The following is a 6,000-nucleotide window of genomic DNA, read 5'->3' as shown; positions in this document are numbered from 1 at the left end:
GAAGGAAACAGGAGACGAACAGGGGCAGATGGATAAGGGGTCTCGCTCCTTCCCAGACCCAGAACACCCAGGAGAGGGAGGACAAGGCCTGTGTGCCCTGGGGGCCCAGTTCTCGTTCCTGATTCTGGGGCGCACAGTCGGACTTTACAAGGGGGTCGGGGTTCATCCCAGCTCACAGTTCTGGGCATCTGGCTGGTCATTATGGCGTATTGTTGGAAGATTTTTTGTATCACAATTTAAATATATCACATTAATTTTTTTCTGTCCCTATTGTTTCAAAGGAGGAACCCACCAGATTCATCCTGTATTTACCACTCTAAGACAAATTATTCTCAAGCTTCCCGCCCGGGGAGATGGACTAACAAAGACTCACTGTCACTGTGTGGGAGGCCCCTGTGGCTTGTGGCTCCGACTCTGGGTCTCTGGCAGGAAGGGTCTGCTTCAGAGTGTCACAGCTCATCCATGTGCCGCTGGAGACAAGCCTCAGTTCCCTACAACGTGGGTGTCCCTCAGCTGTGTCCACACTACGCGGTGACTGATCTCCATGAGTGACCAGGAGTGTAGACCAGCAAGGCCCACAGGGCTCGTCAGCCTTCTTCTGGGAGCTGCACATCCCCCGGCTTTGTTCTGTCGACGGGGAGTGAGCCCGCAAGTCCAGCCACCTCAGGAGAGGGGATTGTCTCCACTCTCAGGGGCAAAGGATGTGGGGGAGTATTTGAAAGCCTCCACACTCGCCATGACCACAAATCATTTGTATTTTTCTACACACTGTTTCATCTGGGGTGACCCAGAGGGGGGGCATGTGAGACCCCTCCCCGCCCCAAGGCACCCAGCGCCGGCAGCCAAAAACCTCCAGCACCCAACAGCTGTCCTGTGCACGGCAGCTCTGCACATGCTCAGGCCGAGCCTCACCCAAGAGTGAACCTATTCCTGGACCTCGTGACACTCCATAAGACACACCCTCCCCACACTCCAAGGGGACCGCACACACTTTACGGGTGTAAAGTAGGAGGTGACCAAACTTAGAGGTATTTTATTTTTTTACAGATTTATAAAAGGTCGTAATGACCCTGGGTGAAATACAACAATCTTTATACCCTTTCCTCTTAGGATAATTTTTTGTAGCATTTTCAGTGGTTTTTCATAACAAACAATACAAAATATATTATTTCAGTGCTGCTTGGGGCAGAGATTGGGGTTCAAGTTGGAAACATCTGAAATATGGTGGTGGAAAGTTGTAATGATTGTGATACTGGTGTTCGAATATCAAATGTAATTAAATATTGTCAACTACTTTCTACAATAAAAAATTTAAAAAAGAAAAGAAAATTTGGCATTCACTGTTTGCACTGATAGGAAATCCACCTAGAAAATAGATTCAGATGTTTTCCTGCTGCTGGGCTCATACCAACCTCCTCATTCTAATGGCCGGACCCCACACCCCACACAGAGAAACACACAGGATCTCCAATCACAGATTGCATTGCATTTTTCTTCTCAGAAGATAAGGGCAATAAAGATAATTAAGCATGTATTTTAAGCACTACACCACTGGAGGTGCTCTCTGGTGAATGACTCAGTGATTCCCCATCCAGTTGAACCCCAGGACTGCTTTCGGCTTGTTGCATACTCAGGCCTCTCCCAAGTCTCTGACAGCATGTGGGGTCTGGAGCGCAGGTGTCACTTATTTACCAGGGCCCACCTGGGGACAGGGGCAGTGAGGCATGGTCATATGTGTTCTGGTTTACATTCTTCCAGATAAATGGGTCTGAGACCAGCAGCCTCACCTGCAACCTTACCATTATTTTTTAAATTTTATTTTCATAAAGTTGTTCACAATAATTAATGACACTCAATATTTCAACATCAATCCCACCACCATTACACCTTCCTACCACCATTATTTCGAATTTTCTCAGCACCACTCAAGCCTGCCCCACAGGCAGATGCTAGATAATTTATTTTGTATTGCTTGTTATGAATATCATGAAATATCTCCTGAAATTCTAAAATTTTAAACAATTAGTGTCCAGAGAAATCTCTGCAATGAGCTGCTCGATTCTGAGATTCATTTGTGATTCTCTGGATCATGGCCATTAATGTGCTTAAATGGCACCCAGAGGCAGTTTGTGGGTGTCACAGCCAAGACCCCATAGGGGCGGGGAGATGGGAAGGAGCCGCCTGTTCTGATCCCTTGAGGCCTGGAGTTTTCAGTCACTGGTTCCACATACCTGGGGTTTTTTGTTTGTTTGTTAAGTGTTCTGTAGGTTTTTGGCCACCGGGTTCATAGGGGCCATGTGGAGGGATGACGCCTGCTCCCATCTGAAGCACTAGGAGAAATCGGCCTGGCGCAAGGTCTGGAGGCATCTCTGCATCGAGCTGCTTGGCTCTGAGATTCATTTCTGAGTCTCCAGCCATATTAAAACCCAGACTTTCCTCCATGTCAGACTCTCTGAGACTTCAGAAACCATCCAGGTGACGCCTCAGCTCACTGGCATTTGTGGCTCCGTATCTCTGTGCCTTCCACACAGTGAGTATCACATCTGTGAGGTCTGGTCAGATCGCCTCGCTTGGGGGTTTCAGGATTTCATCTTTGTGTTTCTCTTTAGTCATCATTCTTGGGATGTTGGATAACATTTTGCTGCTCCCGCAGGGAGCTTAAGGTTTATTGAGCCAGTCCTGCAACAGAGCCACTGAGGCACAACTAATAATCCTATATTGCTTTTCTCTTTCCTTCATGTCATTTTTATGGCTTACTTAGAAATATCCTTTCTGTATAGACACAAGAAGAGAATTGATGCAATGCTATGTAACATGTAGTTAATTGACTCCAAAATAATATTTACTCCTGGGCATCCTTATTTCCTTGACTTAAGCCTCAGTTGCCCTTAGTTCCTAGCACTTCAAGAGCAGCGTCCCGATGCATGACTGATGGACCCAGGGCAAGTTGTGAGCTACCCTGGCATCCTAATGAGTCAGGCCAAGCGCCATAATACTTAACTCTAAGTTAAGAGCACAGTCATGGATAAACTCTGTCATGACCCAAAAAAGGTAACTGAATAAGGACCCTGCTAGGGTTAGGAAGACTAACCTGGCCTGGGGACTGTGGTCTGGAGTATATAGTGAGAGGTCCCCAGGAAGAGCCAAACTTTGAGCTTGATATCTCTTACTGTGCTTATACAAAATGACATTGCTAGAAATATTATAAGAAGTAAATTTACTAGGACTATTTAAGTGGATTGGAGGTGCTGGACCAGTTCATTGTATTCCTCGTCCATGTTGTCAACGATGGCATCTTCCCATATTACCACAAAAGTGCCAAAGAGCTCCCAGTTGGTGGTTGTTCTGGGAGTTCTCTTCTTAAACTTTGCAGTCCTTTCTCCCTGCTCCGTAAAAAGAATTTCACACAGAGGAGACAGTGGTCTGATCCCATTTGGAATTTTAAGACAACAGCGACATCGGTCCGCCAAAACTGTCAATTGAATATGATGTGGTCAATTTCATTGTGGAACTGTCCACCGGGAGACTCTCATGTTCAACATTTAGAATCGGCCTTCTGGAACTGTAAGTTACCATGGAAGGTCTTGGTCGACATGATGAACTCAGACAGTCTTTCACCCTGTTCATTCCATTCTAGGCCATGGGTCTTGATGTGGAGTTCTTCCTGCGACCTTCCCAATCTTATCTTGACATTAAAATCACTGACAATGGCCTTGTAGAAGGTGTGGTCTTCTTTATAAAACTTCTCCAGCTCCACGGTCAGACTTTGACTATGAGTGTGGAAAGGTCAGACTGCGGCTGAATCTCACGAAGACAATGCTCATGAGAAACGGACTAGTTCCTGATGTTCCATTTGCTCTCAACAGAACGAACATCTCGGAATGTAGCAGTTATGTGTACCTAGGTCAAGAACTCGATTTGACGAAAAACTCGGTGCTAGAACTGTGCAGGTGGAAGAGAGCAGATTCCTTCTCTCACTTGAGTGAAATGTGATACTCTAGCATAGCTCTTTCGATTCTTCTTTTGGATACCCGAGTAGCATTCTCATTCTCCTAGTAATCTAGAGTAATCTCCTTAGATGAGATTTTGTCCTTGCATTGATCTCCTGGAGGAGTGGCCTTACCTCTCTTTTTTGATTTGTTGATTGTCAACCCTACCTTTGTAGCCCCACCCTACATGATTCTTATATAAACTATGTTGTAAAGGGCTGGGGGTGGGGGTCAGAAGGCAAACAAAGGAGAAAAGTTACAAGGTCGTCAGTGATCAGAAGGTGACAAAGCTAAGAGGAGACAAAGTTACAAAGTGACAAGTTTACTAGGTTGGAAGGAGAAAGGAGAAGACAATGGCAGCAGACTAGAGACCAGGAGACAGAGAGACAGAGACTGAAGGAGAAGACAACAGCACTGACGGGAGACAGAAGACTTACGAGTCAGAGCACAACGGCACGATCAGAAGACAGAGGACTTAAGAAAAAGCACAATGGCCCACATAGAAACAGAGCACAAAGGAAGAAGATAGAAAGAAGCACAGCAACGAAGAGAAGACAAGAAGACGAGGATGAAAACCGAGACTTTGGAGACTAGAGGTCTGAGAAGAGACTAAGATGATGGAACTCTGATGACCAAGACTATGGCCAGAACAACGACTATGATTGAGCCATAAAGGGAGAGATCTGATGACGCTGGGGAGTCTGCCCATCACCAATCTTTCAACCCTCCTCCCAGAAGGCTCCTAGGGAGGCCACTTCTGGTTCACCAAAAGCCGCCCCTGTGTCCTGCCTGCGCCCAGCTAAGCATGAGCCTGCCTTTGCCACAGCCCACCATTTCTCACTTCTTATGTATATATTATGTGTTGTTGAGTTGTGATTGGCATGAGACGAATAAAAAACTCAACAGGGGTGTCCTCATATGTTTTCCAAGGTTTAAATATCACTGTTGCAGTAAGTTACCCCAGCCCAGACATCCTACCTGAATCCAGACTTGTCTGTTCAAGTGCCAACATCACCTGGATTTCTGACAGGTCTCAGCTGTCACCCTCCTAACCTAGATCCTCTGGTGTCATTGCCTTAGTGAGCTTCTTCCAGAATCTTTCTTGACCCCAGTGAAAGCACCCATACTTCCACGTGCACATCCTGACATATGGGGTTTGAACCTGACTCCTGTCTCCTAACCCAAATTCCATACATTAGGAAATGCTGTAAAGGAAATATGGAAGGATGTGAGGGACTGTCCATGTGGGTGTCTGGTGCCAGGCAGGAAATGTCAGTGTAAATGCACCAGGGCAGGCACAAGCTATAAAGTCCAGCTTCAAATGCCTGCAGCATCCAGTCACTTCCATTCCTTCACTTGATCACACCCCAAAGCCCCCAACATCTCTACCCTGGAATCTGCACCAGTTTCCCAGTTCCTGCAGCTCACTGTCCCCTCACCTGTCCATCTGCACAGCAGCCACACTGGTGACCCAGAGACAATCTCACCAGGCTGAATTTTCATTTAAACCTGCCTGGAGCTGACCCTCTTAGATGAAAGTCAAATCCTCCAGAGTCATGGCAGCCTCTGACCTGGGGGCACCAGGACCTCACCTCAGTGACTGCTTCAGCCACACCGCTGCCTCCTTTTCCCTAACACAGATTCGCGCCTGCCCTGGTGCATTTACACTGACATTTCCTGCCCGTCACCAGACACCCAGACAGTCCCTCACATCCTTCCATATTTCCTCAAAGTCACCATCCTATGGAGCCACACTGACTGGGCAAGGAAAACAGTCACAGTCCCTGTCCCCACACACTTAGAAGTACATCCTGTTTCCCCCAGAAATTACCAATTTCAAAGCAGGACACTTGCAACGGTTATTATATTTTCAGTGTAAGTCTCTCCCTTCCTACTAAATCTCAAAGGCTGGTAAGTTTTGCCTGACTTTCATTCTCTGTTGTTTAATAGACCCCAAAATATCATCCCCATATCTGGCACCATGGGTAGATGATAAGTGTAGACCATGGTA

Source organism: Sorex araneus, chromosome 2, assembly GCF_027595985.1.
Source record: "Sorex araneus isolate mSorAra2 chromosome 2, mSorAra2.pri, whole genome shotgun sequence".
NCBI lineage: Eukaryota > Metazoa > Chordata > Mammalia > Eulipotyphla > Soricidae > Sorex > Sorex araneus.
The sequence above is the reverse complement of the archived record's forward strand: the minus strand, read 5'-3'. Positions refer to the sequence as shown.